Source organism: Oryctolagus cuniculus, chromosome 7 (genome assembly GCF_051225735.1).
Source record: "Oryctolagus cuniculus isolate XC-2025 breed Fujian yellow rabbit chromosome 7, ASM5122573v1, whole genome shotgun sequence".
NCBI lineage: Eukaryota > Metazoa > Chordata > Mammalia > Lagomorpha > Leporidae > Oryctolagus > Oryctolagus cuniculus.
Window position 1 is genome coordinate 34,557,453 of NC_142873.1, and position 22,091 is coordinate 34,579,543.

General features: G+C 45.9%; 1 protein-coding gene across 8 annotated transcripts in view; it reads right to left on the reverse strand.

Moving 5' to 3' along the window:
- The window catches only part of PBX1 (PBX homeobox 1), a 332,058-nt gene that overhangs the window by 301,886 nt on the left and 8,081 nt on the right, over window positions 1-22,091 (reverse strand). The window contains exon 1 of one of the 8 annotated variants that reach the window (XM_051858431.3): window positions 14,417-14,554. The exons of the other annotated variants lie outside the window; for them this stretch is intronic. The gene's annotated coding sequence lies outside the window, so the exon portion shown is untranslated. Of the gene's footprint in view, window positions 1-14,416; window positions 14,555-22,091 lie in introns of those variants that run through there. 8 annotated transcript variants of the gene reach the window in all.

The following is a 22,091-nucleotide window of genomic DNA, read 5'->3' on the forward strand; positions in this document are numbered from 1 at the left end:
TGCTAACAGGATGTTCTGACACAAAAAGCCTGGGTTAGAAAACACTGAGAAGAAATGTCACTGTATTATTTAAATATGCACATAAACTCATCGTCAATAAAAGGGCTGCCAGGAAAGCAGTGCTATGACAGACATATTTTTTAATTAATTGGCAAGAATCATTAGTAATTAAAACATTTATTGTATGCAAATGTTGCTGCTAACTCTGAAAAGTTTACTCCCCTAAGCACGGTAAACATTCACAGGCACAGCATGCATGCTACTAATACAGTTAGAAAGCTCCTTTTCCCACCTATGAAAAGGTAGGTTTGCACTCAACTTAGTCTGAGATGAATCAGAAACCAGGTTACCCAAGATATGAAATAGTATGTGTTTTTTTTCCCTTATACCATGTATTTATTTCTTCTTTCTTTTTTTTTTTTCTGGTGAGTAAAGCTATTTGACAAAAATATTCTATCGGCAATGCACTGTATTTCCATGATAATACACCCAATTATTTACTAAACTGACCTGGGACAAGTTGATTCAATCACCTAGCACCTTAGTTTCCTCTTTTTTTTTTTTAACTTTTATTTAATGAATATAAATTTCCAAAGTACAGCTTAAGGATTACAATGGCTTCCCCCCCATCCTCTTTTGTTAAATGGCAACAGTTCTCATCGCATAGGTTGGAATGTGGATGAAATGACATAACATACATAAACACATATGAAATTTTCTGCACAGTGACCTACACAACCTATATACATGTCAAGAAGTAGAATCGGGTACTCAACATCCCTGCAGAGTATATTTTGCTCTTTATTTGCTTTATGGCTTATTAAACAAATCCATGATCAGAAGGACAAATGGAATCCAAGTGTCCTAACCCGCTGTTCACCCTAACAGCCCACACTCCTGCCCCCACGCCGAGGGGCTAGAAGTCCTATAGTCCACTGCAAAGAACAAAAACACAGCTCCTCTCAAAAACTTCAGTCACTTCCCACCAGCAGCTTCTTTACCTGATCCAGTGGACCTAACTTGGGGGGCACAAGGGCACACTGAGGACTAGGAGCCAGGGGCAGAGGCAGATGAAGCAAGCAGAAAGGGAGAGAGCACAACGCAAACAAGGGCTGGCGCTGGTTGCAGGATGGGGAGGGGGCCTCAGAGAGCCCTTAAACCTCCATGGAGTGTGGGACAACCAGGGAAGGGTCCTCCTGCTGAAGCATCCCCCTTCCCGGTTGGAGCTGGCCAAGCTGTTTCAGCCTCTCCAGCTGAGGCTCCCTGTGAGAGTTAGAAGACTGATTTTGCTGGAGAAACAAGAGCATCGCAATAGGAACTGAACTCTAATTCTGCCTCTGTTCTCGGCTCACTCAAAGACCTTGGCAAAGTCACTTCTCCTCCCTCCAGAGCAGCGGCTTCCTAGGAGCAGGAACCAGAGAGGTATTTATTTGTCAGCCCCTTCCCCACGGTGACAGGTAGACAATCTCACCTCCACCCCAAGTCCCTCGTGGGGATGCGGGGACGCGCGAGGATGGATGGTGCAGCGTCACAGCCAATATTCTCCTTTGCAGCCATAAAGCACTCACCTTTTGGAGGTGAACTGCTCTTCGCGGGGCACCAGGGGATCACTTAGCACTCTCATCGAAGTAATTTGCTCTATGGTCCTCTGGTGTCCTGAAAAGTGTAATCCACCTCCAAAAGGTGACCTTTCTATCCTGAGAATTTGTTTTCGCACAGCTGGATCTGAAAGCTTGAGTGTTTCCAGCTTCCGGAGAGAGAGCACCCCAGGTACCGCTTTCTGGTCTCTCCTCTGCCCCCTGCCAGCCCCTCTGTTCCCTGATCATCCTGTCCTCTCTTCTGCTCAAACACAAACCAGATGAAGCCATCTGCAAACAACTCGGGAACGCTCAGTGTGTGCCTGGGGAAACTTAAACAAAACTCCTTCTGGGGCCGCCACCCTCCTCCTCCTCCTCCTTCCCGCTAGGGAAGGGCCCGGCGAGTTCATGGGGGCTTTTCTCCTTTCTGCCCACCTCCCCCTCCACTCCCGGCCTGCTGGCGGCTGGGTCCGTAGCATTTGATTCCTGTCTGTCACTGAGTGATGAGGACAAAGGGTGAGGAGTCAGGAAAAGGTCTGCGCCACTTTGTTCAGAGTCTGGGTTCGAACTTTGGATGAACCCTTCATCGGGGAGGGGGCCGGGGAAGGAGAGGAGCCCAGCGAGGAGAAATGCTCTGGCGGCTCCAGCCTCAAAAAAGGGTGGGGGGGGGAGCATTCTCATTAAACAACAGAAAGGAGAAAAGGGGGTTAGGAGGGTAGAAGCAGCCTCCCTGGGCCCTGTTGCAAAGAAAGAGGGCATGGGGGTGGGAGGGGGGGCGGGGTAAGGGGCTGTGCTTAAGAAAACAGAAGGCCAGCTCTCCAGCTAGGCTGCAGGGCCCATGCTGTGGGCTGCCAGCCAACAGCTAGCTTTGTTTCTTCCCCCTCCAGCCTGTCTCTCCCTCTTATTATTTTTTTCCCCCTAAACCAAAGGGAATTCCTAATAAAGCCACAGTAGACTTGTAGAGAGCAAAGGGAAGGACACAGGAACCAGGGGCAGAGAAAACAGCAAACTCACTGCCTTCCGAAAGTTCAAATATACAGCAGGGCACACTTCCCCAACGGCTGCAAAGCCCCACATACTCAGTCCTGGGGTCTCTGTCCCTTCTCCTCCTCTGGTGGAACACATGTGCCTGCCCACACTGGCTGACCACTTGTACTGCATGGCTCCCCACCCCACCCCGCCTCCCCCAGCTCCTGCACCGTAGTTTTTTTTTTTTTTTAAAGTACCATTAATATCCAGTTGAAACCACTGCAAAAGTCAGTTTGTCTGCTTTGTGCTCAATAAAACCCAGCTAAAACTCTTTCACCTCCACTTACTATTGATTTTTCTATTGTACTCCACAGGCGCGTGTATCTCACTCACTCATCAGACTGCCTTTCATTCTGGGAACCTCTCTGACCGCATCTGGACGTGAGGGTTTGCAGCTCCAGCAACAGGGAGCCCTGCTCCACTCAATCACTTGGCGTCAGCACGCAATCCTGCAGCCACTTTTGGTCTGGCCTCTGGTCTTTGCCTCGGACTCTGCACTTCAGTCTCCCCAAAAACTCAGGTGTCCATCCCAGCACTGGAGACTAGAGTGGGCAAGGCCAAGGCACCCCTGCCTCCCTTGGCTCTTTCCCTTCTCTTCCTGAAGGGAGTTTTAGAAACTGGGTTAGAGATTCAGAAGAGGGCTGAGGGTGGAAGGGGGAGGGAGAAGTATTGCCACAACATCTGGCACCTCCTCTCTCCAGGGAACACCTCCTGATGTATAGTGTGAGAAGCTATTTGTAGCATGTACCCAAAGACTGCAAATGAGAGTTCTCGTGCCTCAACTCCACCAAAAAGCCACACAAAGACAGAGGCAGATAGATGGGTCAGCGAGATGACCATTCATTGATTTTTCTGGGGTTGGAAAGTGAATCTGTGTTTTTGAAACCTCTCGTTCTGCACTTCTAAGAATAACCGTGCATGACGTCCTTGCTCTAAGAATATCATAACACAGAGATCAACAACTAACAACACAAAAGGTAGATAAAATGCTGCGTGAGTATTCATCCTACAAAAAGAGCTCTTCACCTGCAACGGTGGTCAGTCAAGGACCCCTTGGGACGCCTGCATCCCATATCAATCTGCTTGGGTTCACATCCCAGCTCCAGTTCCTGTTCCAGCTTCTTGCTAATGTGCACCCTGGAAGGCACCAAGTGACGGCTCAAGTACTTGAGTCTCTGTCACCCACATGGAGGCTCAGGTTCAGTTTCCAGCTCCTGATTTCAGACTGGCCCAGTTCAGGCTGCTTGCTACAGACATTTAGGGAGTGAACTAATGAGTAGAAAATCTCTCTCTCTGCCTTTCAAAAACAAATAAGTAAACAGGTTTTAAATGGGGCAGGGAGGGATCTTATTCATCACTCCAGCTAACGCCTTCATTTAAAGAGGAGACATCCAAGCCTCCTTGTGCATAAGCAACAGGCCTAAGTCACTACTGTCCACAATGCCCACTGCATCACACTGCTTCCAGGAAGCAGGAAGGTACTGAAACACAGGACACGACTTAGTAAAGCCAGATGCATACACTGTTCAGGAACAAATGTTAGACAACTGTACACCTAACAGAAGATTCAGGAGTAGTCACACCAGGCTATGGCCAGGTGGTATGAAGCTGGGGAATGTGAAATAGGACCATACACTCTAACCACGCTCATACCTTGCCGCCGCAAGCACAAGTGTGCCTTCTCTCTTGGGCACCATGTCATACGGAGCTGGTCTAGAAATTGGGTGTGAGGCCCAGATTCAAATTTCAGTCTCCTTACAAGATCCCAGTGGGCCACTGTGCTGTTCTCACTGTGAGCAGGGAGCCTGCACTTTCCAGCTCCCTCTGTGGATAATGTTCCAATTCACCATCATCTCACTCCCGATCACACCTCTCTGTTCAACTCTCTCGGGACCTCCAGCTCCAGCCTCACAGCATGCCCCACCAATTCTGTGTCTAACAAGGTTTCTAAACCTATGCCATGTTCTAAACCGGCCCTCCATGTGCCTACCAATCTGTAACTTCTTTCCCTTGCTTCAGTTTCATAAACAGTCATCTTAAAGATGCATGGTGCTTCCTTTATACTTTACAAAGCACTTTGCACCCGTATCTCTGTGGAGATTCACAACCCACTGGAGATGGACAGAGCCTGCTGACTACCTTCCAGATAAACTGTCCTGAATGAGTGACCCTCTCGGCCCATTAACTCAACAGTATTGCAGGCCAGTAACAGCTTCCTGCATCACCATGCTGCTCCAAGCAGGCTTGGAGGTTTCTGTTTTGCCTTGGAAATGAAAAAGGAGAATCACGCATTTACCAAATACTCATCATATGCTGTGTCTGATGGTTGTTCCTGCAACAGGGATAACTTCAACACTGTCACCCATGAGCAGCTTCCTCTAGGACAGCACAAAATAGACACATGTAACTCCTATAGGTCTTCTGTAGATCACACATACCCCTTTGCTCTTAGTCCTATTTGAATACAGTAGAGCAGTAGTTCCACCAGTCTTACTCCCCAAACATAAGAAATGTTATCCTTTGAGGTGGATGCTGGTTCATTTTCCTCTGGTCTCATGTGCAGGGATGCCAGCAGAACTATGGCAGTCATTGCCTATGTTTGGTTCTTGCAACAGACTAAAAAATGCTCTCATTTCTAAGGGTGTGAGTGCTACACACATCTTCTCTGTGTACATCAGAGCTGGACTGTCAAGTCCTCCCTTTTCCTTAGCACTCTGGGGAAAGCCATGTGTGAAATACTTGAATGAATGAATGCCTATAAGCACTAGTTATTCAAGGGATGTTTAGAGAAGGGTTGCCTGTATACTGAAATAGATTTTGCTTATAATTGTACAAAGGAAAGGGGTCCCTATTTAAGAAAAAACTCCATATTAGCAGAAGATGCAAAGAAGAAAGTTTATAAGCCAAAATGCTAAAAGCTTCTTAGGTATACATATATTAGCATTAGCTGCTAGCATATCCAACCTAGGATGAGAGTCTTGGCTACTGAGAAGGGCATTGATAAGAAATCTTAACACACTGAGGTTCTGCACACAAAAGAAGCAGGGAAAAGAATAGGTTCTAGTGATATCCAAAGCAAGCCAAAGGAAATCTTGAGGATATTTTTATTTAAATGTATGGTCCTCAATGCCTGCCACCTCTCAAAGCCTACAGGGAGAACCTTTGCCTAAGACCCTCTCCCCAGGAGAAGGCTACATTACAAAGCCACTAAAGCAAAGGAAGGACCCAACAGAGGAGAGAAATTTGAAGGGAAAACTTAACTTCGTACTGCTCCTCACTCAGAAACATTAACACCGCCCTGGGATGGGGGAGGGGAGTCCCCAGGGAATGACCCTGAAAAGTGACAGCCAAGTTTGACATATCACAGACTCTGAGTCGGAATGTTCACCAAGGGAGGGAGGAGGGGATTAGAGGAAGGTGGGGACAATTCTCCCTTTACTCCTCCCCAGGGAGAAGTTTAAATTACACAGCTCTCAGTGCAAGGGCTTGGGGGAGGCTGTGGGTGTGTGGAGATAGCCTCCCATGCTTTTACTTCCCTTGCCTCAGATTCTATAACTTCTTGCACTTTCAAATAATAAAAGATAAATATGCAAATTCCTCCCCTTTCCACTTCTTGGGTTTATTGAGCTAGCATTATTAGATGGAGGTGTCTTTTTTTTTTTTTTTTTTTTTTTTTTTTTTTTTTTTTTGGACAGGCAGAGTTAGACAGAGACAGAGAGAAAGGTCTTCCTTCCGTTGGTTCACCCCTCAAATGGCTGCTATGGCCGATGCACTGTGCTGATCCGAAGCCAGGAGCCAGGTGCTTCCTCCTGGTCTCCCATGCGGGTGCAGGTTCCAAGGACTGGGGCCATCTCCAGAGAGCTGGACTGGAAGAGGAGCAACTGGGACAGAATCCGGCGCCCCAACTGGGACTAGAACCCGGGGTACCAGCGCCACAGGCTGAGGATTAACCTAGTGAGCTGCGGCACCAGCCAGGTGTCATTTTCTAGTAGTAACTGATCTGATAGGAGGAGAGCTGGGCAAAAGTCAAGCAGGCAGCCTAACTGTGGGTGAGGGAAGAGAAGGAAGAGGTGGCTCTGCAGATGGAGAAAGAAAGACCAAAGAGTGGATGGGCATAAACAGCAGCTGCCACTCCCTCCTCCACTTGTCCCACTGGAAGGCTGTGTCTAGCCAGCTTCTCCAACTCAAGGATCAATTCTTCACAGGGCTCTATCATGTGCTCCTTGCACACTTCCCAAACCCCCAACCTAGCCACTCCAAGATGCCCCTCTTGCTCTTCATAACCCCGAGTCTATGATCTTTTTTATGATTTATTTATTTTTTTGAGATATAGAGTTATAGATAGTGAGAGAGCAATTCAGAGAGGTCTTCCATCCTCTGGTCCATTCCCCAAATGGCTGCAATGGCTGGAGGTGAGCCGATCTGAAACCAGGAGCCAGGAGCTTCTTCTGGGTCTTCCTTGTGGGTGCTGGGGCCCACAGGCACTTGGGCCATTTTCTACTGGGCCATTAGCAGGGAGCTGGATGGGGAGTGGAGCAGATGGGACTTGAACCAGTGCCCCATGGGATGCTGGCACTTCAGGGGGAAGCTTAGCCCCCTGCGCTACAGTGCTATCCCCAAAGTCTATGACCCTAAGTCAGAAAACAGAGGAGCTATTTAAGAACTTTTCCCCATTCAATAACAGGTTGATGCATACCAGAAACTTTTCTCTTTCCGAGCACTTAAGAGAAGTGGTCCCACAGATCTAAAGTGTTTCTCTCCTATCTTCTTATTGTTCAACACATATCAGAACACACATAATATTTGCAAACTAGCATCCTTGAAGTAGACGGCACTAAGCATGGGAATAATCTACAATGAACAGCCTAAAATTATGACTGCACAGTAGACTTAGATGAATTAGCTGGTTCCTTCCTTACCTCTTTCAACTTTCCCTTCTTTCCTTTCATTCCTTTTCTCTTTCTTTTCTTCTACCAATAAACATATATTCCTACATACCAAGTGCTGTGCTAGGTATGCAAGGATGAGCAGGGCATGGCTCACCAGAGTGTGTCATCTGCAAGGGAAAGCTTACAGTCCTAGAGAAAACTGGGATCTCCGTCATTTTGTGCCATGTTCCAGGTTAAGCTCTGTGATACAGAGAGGTCACCTTCAAGGACCAGATCAAAAGCTGTTCTGAAGCTTCCTCTTCTTTCTCCCAAAGGGAAGCCATCCAAGGACATTTTTCTCTCTCTGCCAACCATAAGGATGTGTCCAGCCAATGCTGTTTAAATGGGAGAAGTGAGAAGAGAGAGAAGAGGAAGGGAGAGAAGAGGAGAGGAGAGGTAAGGAGAAAAGAGAGGAAGAAATGAGGGAGAAAGGGAACCAGGAGGGTAGTACATATAGTGGTAAACACCTAAGATTCACAACACTGGAAGAAAGCCGGCTGCAGAAATTATTTGCTTCCATCTCAGGGAGCATCTCCTTCCTGTCCCTCCCCAGTGCTTCTCTGAACTAGAGTCCCCGGAATCACAACGGCACCCACAATGCTGGCTGCCAGGAGAAATGAAACCCCAGCACTTCCTAGCCTAGGCTGCCAGGTGTAGACTGAAAGAGGGTCTTACTCCTTCTAGCCCAGTGACCTGGGGTCAGGGAGGCAGGGCTAATTAGTCAGGAATGGAAGGCTTTTTCCTAAAAGGGAAAGGAAATGAAAAGGGAAATCTACAAGACAATGGTCCCTCTCCACCCTCTCAGATGCCCTCAAGTCATTCTGGCTTTTTCCACTCTTGGCTTAAAGTTCTAAAGTCTAAAAGGACCTCAGTTGTATTGAGTATATTTTAGACAATTTTTACCTTATTTTGCAAAAGATAAAATATACACACTTTTATTCAAGAGATAAAAAAGTTCAAACCAGGCAAGAGGCCCGTGTATCTATTAATATGTGTTGGGGCCGGAGCTGTGGCATAGTGGGTAAAGCTGCCGCTTACAACACCAGTGCCAGCATTCCATCTGGGTGCTGGTTCAAGTCCCAGTTGCTCTGCTTCTGATCCAGCTCCCTGCTAATGGCCTGGGAATGCAGCAGAAGACGGCCCAAGTCCTTGGGTCCCTGCACCCATGTGGAAGACCTGGAAGAAGCTCCTGGCTCCTGGTTTCGGATCATTGCAGCTCTGGCCATTGCGGCCATCTGGGAGTGAACCAGTGGGTGGAAGACCTCTCTCTCTCTCTTTCTCTCTCTCTCTCAGCCTCTGCCTCTCTGTAACTCTGTCTTTGAAATAAATAAATACATCTTTAAAAAAAAATGTGTTTATGCCTAATAAACCTTAAGCACTCACTCAAGAGAATCTGAGTCAAGGGTAGCAAGAACTCGAACTCAATAAATGTTAATAAATGATTCTTCCCCTTTTGGGATAAGCAGATAAAGCAATGTTTCGATTCAGAAAATATTAAGGGAATGACATCATAAAGCAATAATCATAAAATCTGGTGAGTACTGTGGAGAGGTTATGTACAAAGGGCTATGGCAAAATATGAAATATAACACCACCATCTGGCCAGCTTACAAGCTAGAGGATGGGGAAGTTAGTCTAAGGGAGTTGTGAAAAGTGCCAGCCCCTCTACTCTGTCTCGGAACTCTGTCTCCTAACCGGCTTCTTGCCTCTGTTTCCCTGCATGTGCTCCAATAAGAATTAAATTCTTTCCCAGAGTGTCACAGGCTCCTTGGGTCTACTTAGTGGGCCACCAGGGTCCCTCTGACTATTGCTGAGGTTTTTAATCCTGGTGGAGGAGAGGTTTTTAATCAGGCCACCATTGTCCCCATTGTTGTAACTTTGCCTGGGGCTTTTAGGCAAGAATCTAGGCCCAACAACTTCAGATGCTATTGAATACATATGGATTAATCCAGATGATGAAGTCTTGGATTTGAGACACCTCCTGACCTGACTCCTCATCCCTGAGGCTGGTTTGACTGACAGACCCAAATCTCAAAAACAAAAAAACAAAACAAGAAAATATATGAAATGCTGTTAAGGACAATGTCCATCATATCACTTAGCATCTTCTCAATAGAAACAATGAAAGAAATGTGGTACAAGACCCAGTATATGGAAAAAAGAAGTCCTTTCTCAAGCAGCTGAGTGATTTTGAAGCCTAAATGCTTTGAAATTTGAAAATGATGCTGTTTCCTCTTTTGCTTTTGCTACCAGGAAGCACAGAGTTAAATCTAGAACTAACTTCTCTAGGATCTGGAGTGAATAAGGCCCTTGACTAATTTGATCCAAAGAGACAGGTAGCTATTACCTCATTAGCAAAAAGTTGGGATGTACACAGTGAGAAAGGACTTCATGCATGTAATTTTACACTCTAACATTCCTTCACATTTTATTTCATTGCTCTACCTGAATTTTCTCTTCCAATTTCCCCATTTATTTCATAAATCTCCTTGGTATCACTTGTACTTTTTGGTAAGCTGTTTGAATTCCTCTTTGAAATGAGAAAAGCAATAAATAAATAAGATACATAACAGGTTCTGTTTATAAATAGAAGAGAATCTCATCCCTGAATATGTAATCATCCTCAAGAAATGGAAAATTCCTATAGCCATAGGAAAATGACAGGGAGAATATATAAACACCAGGAAAACAAAAAATGGAAAACAGACTTTGAGCCAGGGTCCTACAATTAAAGGTGAATTTTATTCTACTTTTTTTGGTAAAATTTTCTTTTCTTTATTAAGGTTCTCTGGGTATTGGACTATTTTCTAAACAATAAATATACATGGGCCATGCTTTGGATTCTTTTTATGCCTTTCGCATCCAACACTCTGGTGATTTGAAGGTTAACAGATCTGGCAACAGCTCCCATCATCAGCAGTCGTCTCCACCCAGTTCCTGAACATCAGGCTGCTCTCTGGGCCTCCACCTCTCCTTGGGAAACCAATGTCCCCTCCTCAAAGTTGATACCACTCAGGGAGGTCTGCTGGCCTAGTGGTTACCATGCCCATGCCCCAGATCATAATGCCTAGGCTCAAGTCTTGACTCAGCTCCTGATTCCAGCTTCCTGCTAATGCACACCCTACAAGGCAGCAGCAATGGCTGAAACATCTGGGTCCAGGACACCCATGTGGTTTGAATTCCTAGCTCCTGATTTCAGTCTAGCCAGCCCCTGTCATTGCAGACACTGGGGGAGTGAACCCAAATAAGGGATCTTGTTCCCAAATAAATAAACTGAGGACACCCATTATCAAAAAGAGGAGCTGCTCAGTGTGTCATTCTAAGGACAGTGCTCTGTAACAGCAGGGATAAGACTTCTAGGTCTCACCAATAGAGCTTCCACCTGCACTACTCAGAATCATCTGAAGGCCCAGGAACTTGAGTCTGGCTGCACAGGAAAGTTTGGTGGAAGGATGGTGGGACCAGGAAGGGCATCCAAGAACAAGACTTGTACCCTGTGTTAGGATCCCATCCAATCACGGGCTTCCGAACAAGAATTAGAGAAGGTGACATATCTAACGAGCGAGGTCAAGCCTTGGCCCACCTGTGACCTTAAGTCAGGTGCCCTGCTAAAAAGAAATCAGATGGTTTCCAAAGAGAAAACAGAGGTCTATGCAAGCCAGGAAGCAGGCCCGAGGAGAAGATCGGACTTACCCTCTTTACCTGTATTTTGTAGCCACTTGCAGCCATTGCATAATAAGTCTCTGTACCTGAGAAACAGGACCAGAGATATCAGAGCCAAACAAAATGATATTTGGACAATCGAGAAGGATTACACTAAATTTTCTAGGAAGAATCACAACTTGAAAAGCTGTCCCTCAATGAGAATGAATATTTTTGTAGAAAAAAAATCTATACTTGGTAAATAACTGACCTAGTAAAACATGTCCCCTCTCAGCCTCTCAAGCAAGAGCTGCCTGACTTTGGGAAAATTCATTAAACTCTCAGTTTCTGGAGCTAAGAAACTGGAGTAACAGTAGAAGCTATGCATATAGGAAGTAGATTTTTTTTATGTGCATTTGGTGTTATTACGTGTGGACACAAGAATCCTCGGCTCTGTAGCGATGTAAGGACATCACTCCTGCTGACACTTTCTGCTAAGCTGCATTCCAGGAGGAACCACCACCACTCTTCCCCCCCGCCTGGGGCCCAGAGCACTCTTCCTTTCACATCACTTAGAGGACACCCGTATAAAGTAACAGCTTCGCCATTCACATCGCCTGTTCTGTTCCTCTGTTGACAGTCAGGACAGACAGACCTTGTGTCTGGGAGTTCCAAGAGTGAGAGAAGCCCCTGGGGCTTGCCTGTCCCTGTAACTGGACTGAACAAGCTCCTAGACCAGTCTGATCCAAAGAGACAGGCAGCTACTTCCTTACCAGCAGAAGGGCTGGGCAGGCCACAGTGAGAAAGCCGTCACCGGCGGTGTCATAAACCTTCAGGAGACAGGCAGTCTAGTGGCACAAGGTCTCCAAGAGCATTATGTTAACTCAATGTCTTCTACCAGCAGGGAGGGAGAGGAAGAAGAGAGAAGGGAGCTGTGGGGAGGGAGGGGATGAATGTGAAAGATGAAGCTAACCATGAAAATTTAATTTGTTAAAATAATGACTAGAGAATGACAGATAATGCACAAATTGTCTACATGCATTTATTGAATACATAATAAATGTGTGTATGACTATATAGATGTATAACTATATATGTGCACCGTGATAAAAATTCCTTCCCGCTTCTAGAAGGCATCATTGTTTGTCTCCGCGCTAGCAAGAACCCTGGAGCACAGAGGTAAATTTCACACTTCCTCTTTGCGCTCCTCCAAGGCAGCTGCAGACCATGTAGCTTAAGCTGCCCAGGTGAGCAAATGTCACAGAATGCCTATTCAGCGGGTGGTAAATTCCAGCCATCTCGGGGAAATGCCAAGTGGTCTCAGGTCACAAGTTTGGCAAATAGCAATTTGGGAGGGGAGTGGCGGGTGGCGGGGTGGGTAGGTCCCAGCAGAGAGGAGGAAGGGAACAAAAGAGAAGGAAAGGGAATGGCAGAAAGGAAATGACCAGGGTTACAGCATTCAAGAGGAGGCAAGAAGGCCAACTATGCAAGGACTCAACCCACGATATTTCTCGGGTCTCCTAAGTTTACAAACTAGAATGCTTTGATTCAGAGAAAACATATTCCTGTATGAACATCCAAGTGGCAATGAATTTAGTTCACAGTCATGACCCCGGCCTTAAGGAACAGTCCAGCCAAGGCGCAGGGCTTTGGGATCTGCTCAGCAGCCCATGGTACAATGATCATGACCATGATTCAGGCCCCCTACTGGGCCATAAGCTCCTTCAGGGTAAGGACCACGAATTACACACATTCACATTCCTCAGTCTGTTTATAGTACATTCACATATATGAGAAGTTTCATAAAGATTCACAAAAGCCATGAACACACCAAAACAGAAGACAGATTCTTCAGTCTCACCATGCCCCCAGAAGGTCTAAAACGAAAGTGGTTAACTGGTGCTTCTCAAATGCAAAACAACAAAAAATGAACCCAGCCAGGGCATCGTTCCACTCTGAACTTCTACGCTGGTCACCCTAGAAAGCACAAGAGTTTTTCCTCATGAGCTCCAGAAAGACAGAGCTCAAAAATACCCAGTGAACACTTCACTTTAGCTTCTGTAACCTCCCCTTAAGAAGGGCCACATTCACAAGGTCACATCATGGGTGAGATTCATTCAGCTGGGATCTTGACAAGACAACCAGTCATGTTTGAATACTGGAGCCCAAATGGAAGTGACTAGAAGCATCCCAATCCAAAACACCCCGTGGATCAGTGGGAGGGTGGGGTGCCCCAGTGAGCATCATTCCTATTCCTCATTAGCACCACTGTTGGTATTATTAGTGCTGCTTTTATATTTTAGTCCAATGTGTGCAACAGTCCAAGGCAGCAAGTGAACTCTCACCCTGCCTAACCCTTCCATTCTCTCCCCTCCAGGGAGCTCCTGAAATGAGAAATCATCCTGTGAAATTCATAATGGGCCTGGTTCTTGAGCTGGTGGATCAGAGCCGGGGCTGCGGGAAATTTATAGAGGAAATTAATTCATAGATTTTCCAAGAAATGAGGGAATTCAACCTTCCCGACTTGCAGCTCTCCCGCATTCATTCAACATAAAGTTTGTGGAGGGTCTGTCTGCCTTAGGAGCGGTGAGGCTGTAGCCGAGCAGTCAGAGAAAAGCTCAAGAATCCCTCTAAGAATAATAATCCCACATCAAGAACATCTTTCCTAGTGTAACTTTCTAAGAAGAAAAATAAAGGAATAGGGCTCAGTCAGGAGCATGATGACAGCCCCTTCCTGCCTGGCTCCAGCAGGCTGGGTGGGGGAGGGGAGGCAGTTTTCTGTGCACCGACAGGCGGGAGCAAGCTACCAAAATCCTCACTCTGTTCGTTGACGACTGGCTAGAACAAGGCCGCTTGAAGTTCCTTTCCACGTTCGTTAAAGACAAGACAAACCGCCGCAGAAGAAAGGAGGTACGTTGGAAGGCCCCGCACAGACTTCAAGCGTTCAAGAAATCAGACCGAGTTTAAGGAAAACAAACCTCAGTGCTGTTTAAAGTACATCAAGGCTCTCTGGGTTAAAACCTTCTCTCCCCAGGGGAAGATGAGCTGAGAGACAGAGGAGACCGGAGGTTTCTGCAGTAACTTCAGATTGCATGATTTCATTCATTTCAATACCACAAAGCCACAACTGGAACACTCACGGAAGACAGAGAACCGACACGGCGCCCACTGAGCAGGGAGCTGCACATTAACATGCGTGTGTGTGAGCGCGCGCGCGCGCACACACACACACACACTCACCCACGTGCTCACAAGCAGCCTCCTGGAATTCACTTCTGTATGCAAAACCACCACCACGGACGTCTGCACAGCACAGGCACTTTGCATACGGAAAGGAAAGCGCCGCTCGGGCGGCCCCGCGGAACAGGCCGTGCAGGCAGGAATGCGCCCTGGGCCCCGCTCCCCGCGGACAGCGCCCTCACGCCCTGCCTCAGAGGCGCCAGTTGGGTGCTCCGTGCTCGTCCTAGCCCATCTCCAGAGCTGGTCCCCTGGGGGTGCGGGGGGGCCCACCACAGAGTGAGGTCAGAGAGGAGCTGGGAGGCAGAGGGGATAGGAACAAGCCTGCAGCCGCGACCAAGGGCGGATCGCCTGCCACTGACCCAGTGTCAAGAGGAGGGGGAAGCATGAAAACTGGCCAAGCGCCCCCCTTCCCAGCCAAATCCCGGGACAGCACTCCCGCTGCCTGCCCCGGCTTCTTGATCCGCGCGGGCGGCCGGAGGAGGCAGACGCGTGGCCTGCGCCAGGCGCTTGGAGAACAGCGCTTCCCTGGAGCGAACAGGCTCTGGGTGCAGCCGCAGCGGAGGCCCGGGGCCCGGTGCGGCGCGGGCGGGCCGAGGGGGCCGAGCTGCTGGCGGGCGCTCCGGAGTGTCCCCAGTGCTGCGGCGCGTGAGCCCGCCACAGACTTGCGAGGGCTGGCGGCCTCCCTGGGCCTCTGCTTTGAAAGGCTAATTGTGCCGGTCTTGCCGCCAAGACCCAGGCGCCCGGCTCCCAAGGCCCAGCTCTCTCGGGCATGAGGAGCCGGTCTAAAAAGGGCCTCTGGATTCAGCACATGGCCATGTGGTTTGCCACCCGACCCCCGCACGGAGCCTGACTTCGCAAAGTTTATTTTGTGATGCTGCTCCTCCAATTCCGTCTAAACAGCTCCGATGTTCCTCTTGCCCATCGCTCTGAGCGAACATACTCTCTGAAATCGGGTGTTTGCGTTAACGGGCTTTTTCTTTTTCTCTTTTTCCGCCCCCTTTTCCCGTCTCCCTTAATTGGCCTCAGGCCGAAGCCGCTTTACTTTATTCCGCACGTGACTTGGTTCCATCTCAGGCCTTCCTATTCCGCACACAGCACCAGGCATTTCCCTCGCAAGGGGTTGGGGATTACAGGCACCCTAGCAAGGAGACCACACAAAGCACAGCTGTGCCTGCACGGCCCGCTCTTTGTTTTTAAATGTTTATTAATGTAAGCAGGGTGCGAGGCCCTGGAGCCTCCACATGCAAATACAGTAGGGAGGAATTAAGGTCTACACCCTTCTATCCACAGAGCGGGTCTTTCCCGGGCGAGCTAGGCCTGGCTCATCTGGAGGGTCTCTGAAAGGCTGGCTTTGTCAGGTACAAAAGGGAAATGCAAAGTTTCCATTCCACTAATAATGGTCATGATTAGGAAGATTCTTGTCCAGTAGGAACAACACTGGACGTCTCCAAAGGCCTAAAGCCATCAGACAAAAAAAAAAAAAAGGGACTACACTCTCAGGGCCTCCCCCCAGGCCTATCGCCACAGGCCAGCAGGTAAATTTATTCCTTTAAACTACTGGCAGACTCAACTTGTCTCGAGGCAAGCCAAATGTATACACCTTCTCCCAAGTACTGACCATGCTTTCTTAAGGAACACCGAAACACCTCTTTAAATGTCCTCACTTTTAAGTTTCCAGAAACCTCACGTTTAGGTAGGTGGGAAACAAGTTATCAGTATTTCTGTGCAAGCAAATGGTGAACAAGTGGCACTCCAAGGATTCCAAGATTGAAAATCAAAGCCAAACTTCCTAACTTGGGTTCCACCGTAGGAACTCGAAGAGGCATCCTGCACTTGCACCCATAAATCTTCCCATTTTTTTTAAGCTCCAGTCTAACATTCGATTGGTATAAAAATACTACGCAAACATTATTTGCATTCAGTCCTGAAGTCAACAAAGTGGATTAACCTGGGACTGGACTCCAACCAGTCTTGTAAATGTGATGCTGAATGCTTCCATAATATAAATTTTTTAAATTCCACTAATTTTTCCCCTCCCAGTGTGCCTTCTCCAATTCAGCTTGATTGATGGAGGAAGCTTTAACACCACCACAACCAGTTTTATGTGACTGTCTAGAGAAGATACAAGGACTCAAGGATAAGTCAGAACTGCCCGAATGATGAAAGAGAACTTTTATAAATGCTCCACCTGCCTCCCCTCCTGAATCTAGGCCTTGGCAGGGACCATGTTGGGGCTGATGACCCAAGGAACATGAGGTCAGATTAATGGCACCATAGAGACACCCATTCCATGGACGTGGAAACCTGAGACCAGGATGTTAAACGGTGTTCTCAAAACAACTTATTAACTTGGGAGCAGTCCGCAACAGGCCTCAGAACTCCCCATGCAGGGTCCAGCAAGCAAAACCTTTTGTCACCACCTCCCTGGCCCCCAGGGAGTCCTCTGTCCTTGTTTCACTGTATTCTAACTGAAGACAGCCCGCTCACTCTATTTTAGGAAACATTTTAGATTCTGCTATGGATAAGGAAACAAAGCAGAAAATCAGGAGTCATGGAAATACAGTAGAAAAAAACAGATTGGGTGATGTAGGGGAGCCACCCCATCCTGGCTCCCAGTAGTGACCTCAGAGGATGCAGTGCCAGTAAGAGATGCCTCAGATAATGCTTTATTCTGGAACATGGCTATCCATCAGGAACCAATTTCCATTGCTACAGATCTACCAGATTAAGTCTGAGTAGAGAACAACCATGTGTCTTCCTCAGAGTGCAAAATCGCTGCCAAAAAAAAGGAACAAAACAAAGACTTGTGCCAAAACAACCATTGACGGCTGTGTAGTCCAATATGGCGGCGACTCATCCCATGTGGCTACTGAGCACACAAAGCATGACTTGTCCACATCAAGATGTGCTGGGAATGAGAAACACACGATGACTTTCAACATCTAATTTAAAAAAAAATGTAAAATAACTCATTGATGATTTTTTTTTGACAGGCAGAGTTAGAGAGAGAGACAGAGAGAAAGGTCTTCCTTTAACGTTGGTTCACCCCCCAAATGGCTGCCACGGCCGGCACTGCGCCGATCCAAAGCCAGGAGCCAGGTGCTTCCTCCTGGTCTCCCATGTGGGTGCAGGACCCAAGCACTTGGGCCATCCTCCACTGCCTTCCTGGGCCACAGCAGAGAGCTGGCCTGGAAGAGGGGCAACCGGGACAGAATCCGGCACACCCAACCGGGGTGCCAGCGCCACAGGCGGAGGATTAGCCTAGTGAGCCACAGCGCTGGCCTCATTGATGATTTTTACGTTGATTAGATGAAGGAAATGTTTTAGTTCATTTTGGTTCAGTAAGATGTATAATAAAGTTAATCCTACCTTGTTTCTTTTTACTTTTTTGAATTTGAAATTACCAGTGTGTTCACTGAGCAACACCACTGTTGTATTGGGTTCTCTCCTGAACTCCAGGATAATGGGAGGAGGCTGTGAGAGTGTGAAGGTGCATTTTGAGCTTTTTCTAAAACCTTTTTTCTCCCACGCAGAAACCTAGTTAACATAAAGTGGGGTCAGCAAGCAGTTTGGTGAACCACCGAAATTACTCAGCAGTTAGGAAGAAATCCAACCTGCACAAGGCCAATTTGATAAGAGAGGTAGTCAGTCCTTTGCTATGTGGTTTAAAAACAATAACAGTAGTTGCCACACACTGAGCAACTCATTCAACCATGTGCTTTATATTACTGTCTTTTTAAAGCAACCCTATATAGTAGGTATTATTATCTTCTCTACGCGGAAGAGGAAACTGAAGCCCTGTTAAATCAAGTAACTTAGGAATGTTATACAACAAGCTAAGATCTGACCTAGGCTGGTTTGACTGGAAGTCCATGTGCTGTCTCTGTCATACTAGACTGCTATCCAGAAAATTCTCTCATCTTTTTCAAAAGTGTCTTTTTCTCCAGGAACCTGATCACTGAAATTCTAGTGTTATGAGAGTCATTCCTTTGACTTGTTTTTCTTTCTCTTTAAAATGCTAATTGTTCTGAGAGGTTTCAAAATAAGTCCTAATTATGCATTTTTCAAGTCAAATAAGTTTATCAAGTTTCTTTTTTCTTATAATATGTACTGACCAAAGAAGACAAAAAACAAAGTAAAGTCCCAAACATGGTGAAAAATGGAGTCCTGGCAGTAACTTATTGGCATTTACAATATGACTTAAGATTGCACTTGCTGCACTAATCAAACTTTTTACATTAAATATGTACAGGGTTTTTCTTTCCTTTTGTGATATGGAGGTATCAATTACACCTCCAAAAAAAAATAAATAAATAAAAGAAAGAAAGGAAAGGAAAGGAATGCACACGGCAATGATGAAAAGTTCCACAGTTCCTCAATATCTAAACACAAATTAACGATGCAGCATATGCATCCTATATCCGGAGGAATGTCCACACACAAAAGCTGCCTGCAAATATTCATAGCAGCATTACTCATAATAACCAAAAAGTGGAGACAACCTCATGATTCAGCAACGATGAACGCCTAAGCAAAATGTGGTATATCCACTACAATGGAATATTATGTGGCCACAAAAAGGAATAAAGAACTGATATGTGGCACAGCATGGATGACCCTTTAAAACATGCTAAGTGAGAGAAGCTACTCTCACAATGCCATAGGTAGTATGATTCTATTTGTGAAATGCCCAGAATAGGCAAAATTCATAGAAACAGAAAGTAGATGAGCAATACCAGGTGGTAGTCAAGGAGGGGAGGAGGAACTGATGTAAGGGGTACCAGGTTTGGGGTGGAGGGTATGTAAAGGTCCAAAAATCAGACTGATCAGTGCAGAGCTTTGTAAGATACTAAAAACCTGTAAGTGGGTAAACTTCATGGTATAGGAGATACAACTCAAGAAAGTTATAAAAAACATAAAGAAAAAGTCTGCTATGTATCAAGACTGTCCTTATGACAAAGGTAGTATTTTTCCTGAATAAGAAAGAAATTAGGAAGGCAGAAAAGGTCAAGTAGTCCTCAACTCACGTGAGGCTGCTTTTCCTGCTTTGAGGCACTGTAAGTTGAATGGATGAGCCCATGTATTTCCAGAAAGAAAATATTTTTAACTATGATTGCACAATGACCACAGTTGCTGATGGTAAGAAAAATGCTGTTGCTAATATATGCAAGTCTAGCTTTTCAGGTGGATGTTGTCCTATTTGTGGATAATTAAAAACCTTTGTCTCTGCTCTTACCCATTTTCTTCTTCCCTCCTCTTCCAACCTAGTCCCAGCCTTTTGGTCAGATACAGCTAATTCTCACTTTAAGAGAATGGTGAGAGAAACAAAAGAAAGCAATTCTTAAAATCAGCATTTTTTTGTCTCTTTTCAGCACAGAATCACAGAGACTTGGAGTTGGCTGGGTCTTTAGGGACCATCTGGTGTAAGCTTCTCTTTTTCATGTAAGAAAACAAAGCCAGGAATAATAAAAGCTAACAGTTATTGACTATTTACTCAATGCCAGGCCTAGTAATTTACATGTATTACCTTATTTAAACAACCCTCTAAGATAGGCCCCACCATGATCTCCGGTTTTTATAGATAAGGAAAATGAGGCAGAGAGAGGTTTAGGAACTTGTATAGGGCCACACAGTTAAAAGGTAGCAGATCTGGGATGCACACACAGGGAGTCTACACTTAGAGACTAAGTCTTAACCTATAATACAGTTCCTCCTAAAATTATTTAAGCAATTTGTCTATGGTTTTATAGCTACTTAGTGGTAGGTCTAGAACTAGCATGGGTTTGAGACATCCACCTCAATTCCCACTCTAATGACAAAAGCTTCAATGGGAGATATAGTTAAAACTATAGCTTAAACCAAAAAGGGTGAATTCTCCAGACATCACGATCTTGATTTTTACCAGTAACTGAGATGGAAAGAGAGCTGTCAGAGGTTGGAGAACCTTTGGGTGAGTCACTTCTGACCTTATTCGGCCAATAATGGGAGATAGATTTTATAATCTTATCCTATGGCTGCATTTTCCTCACTGGGAATCAACCTGCCAGGTTCTGAGAAGGAACAGCCCTGAGAGGCAGATGGGACAAAAACTGTCATCACAGCAACAACTCATGAGAGATGAAGATATGTGTTTCTTTGACCTGAAAGAGTTAATGCAACAACACGCTAAGAAGTGGAATGGGATATGCATCCTGAGATAATTGTTATAGAAAATAAGGCATCTTTTATTTATATAGCCCAGGGAGCATAATGCACTTGCAAACAACTTATTAATCTTCTATTTATTTATCAAGTATTGCATTCCTTAAATCTCACCACACCATTTCGGGTAGGGGGCAGGGATGATGGCAGAATTATTATATTCCGCTAAACCAGGTTAAGACAAATCAATGGAGTCACAGGCAAACAGGTAAAACCACCTTTGAAGCTGGACCGGACACTGCCTCTATCATGTGGTACTTTAGATGCTTTTTCATTTTAAGGAAAAGCAATAAAAATATATTTGGATTCACCTCACCAAGTTCAAACATGACAGCATCCATCCAGAAGACGTTTGAAACCAAAATTATGGAGAGTTTCCTAAGGCACACACGTAACCTATGTCTTAAAGGAAGCCAGAGTTATTCTTTAAATTAAAATGCTTTTCCTACTTAAATATGCTCAAAATTGAGAGTTTGGATTTGTTTGCTTGTTTGTGGTGGTGGGGGCATTTTTGTAACTATGCCAACAACAACAACAACAGAAAGTTCATGAATGTCAACAGAATACAAAGCTAAAGCAGTGGAAAAGGCCTGGCCCCCGCAGGGAGCAAAGTACATCAGCTACCGCCCCCCTGGCGGCCCAGAGCGCAGCCTGCAGCCCGGCCTGGGAGGCACAGGCTCACACCTCAACTCTTAAGCCCTTAAGCTCCCGCTTTTCACATTTCTCTCGGTCTTGACCCTCCAAAAGTCCTCTTCCAGATTCCTCAGCATAAACCAAGTCTCTCTCTCCCCTGTCCAAGCCCTGCAGACAGTCTTACTATATGTATCAATGACAACAGGTTTCCAAAAAGCTAACTTCTGGTGGCTGTGAGGAACTGCTCATTGCAACATCTTCTCCGCTTTTCAGAAGCTGGCATTTTCCTGAACTCATTTCTGAAACTGGGGTACACAATAGTGACCAGAGAGAAGGGACATTTCTCATCACTAACTCATCTCACATTGCGATCTCTCGGAGTCACGTTATTGTAGGTCTACAGCTTGCATCCAGATTATAATAAATAATAGAAATGAACCACATTATTCCTCTTTAACACACTGCTTAGCCTGAAAGGTGGCAATCAAAGAAATCTGCCTTGAAACTTCATTTTAGTGCATCCCCCTTTCTCTGCTCAGCCCCTTCCACCATAAAAAAAAAAAAAAAAAAAAAAAAGGACCGAGTTCTACAGCAAGAAACTTTTTGCATTTGCCTGCTATACAAGGGCTTTTAGGAAAAGTCACTCCTGCCCTTTATCCCAAAAAGAATCTGATCAGAAAGTGCCCTAAATTGTCTAAAGTCATTTCGCTCCTATTCTAGTCAAGGCCAACTGATACTATAGAATTATTCCTCTGCAATATATGGGTTCCCTCCATACTAATCCCCATATACACAGATATATATAGATACAGACACACACACACACACACACACAGGAACA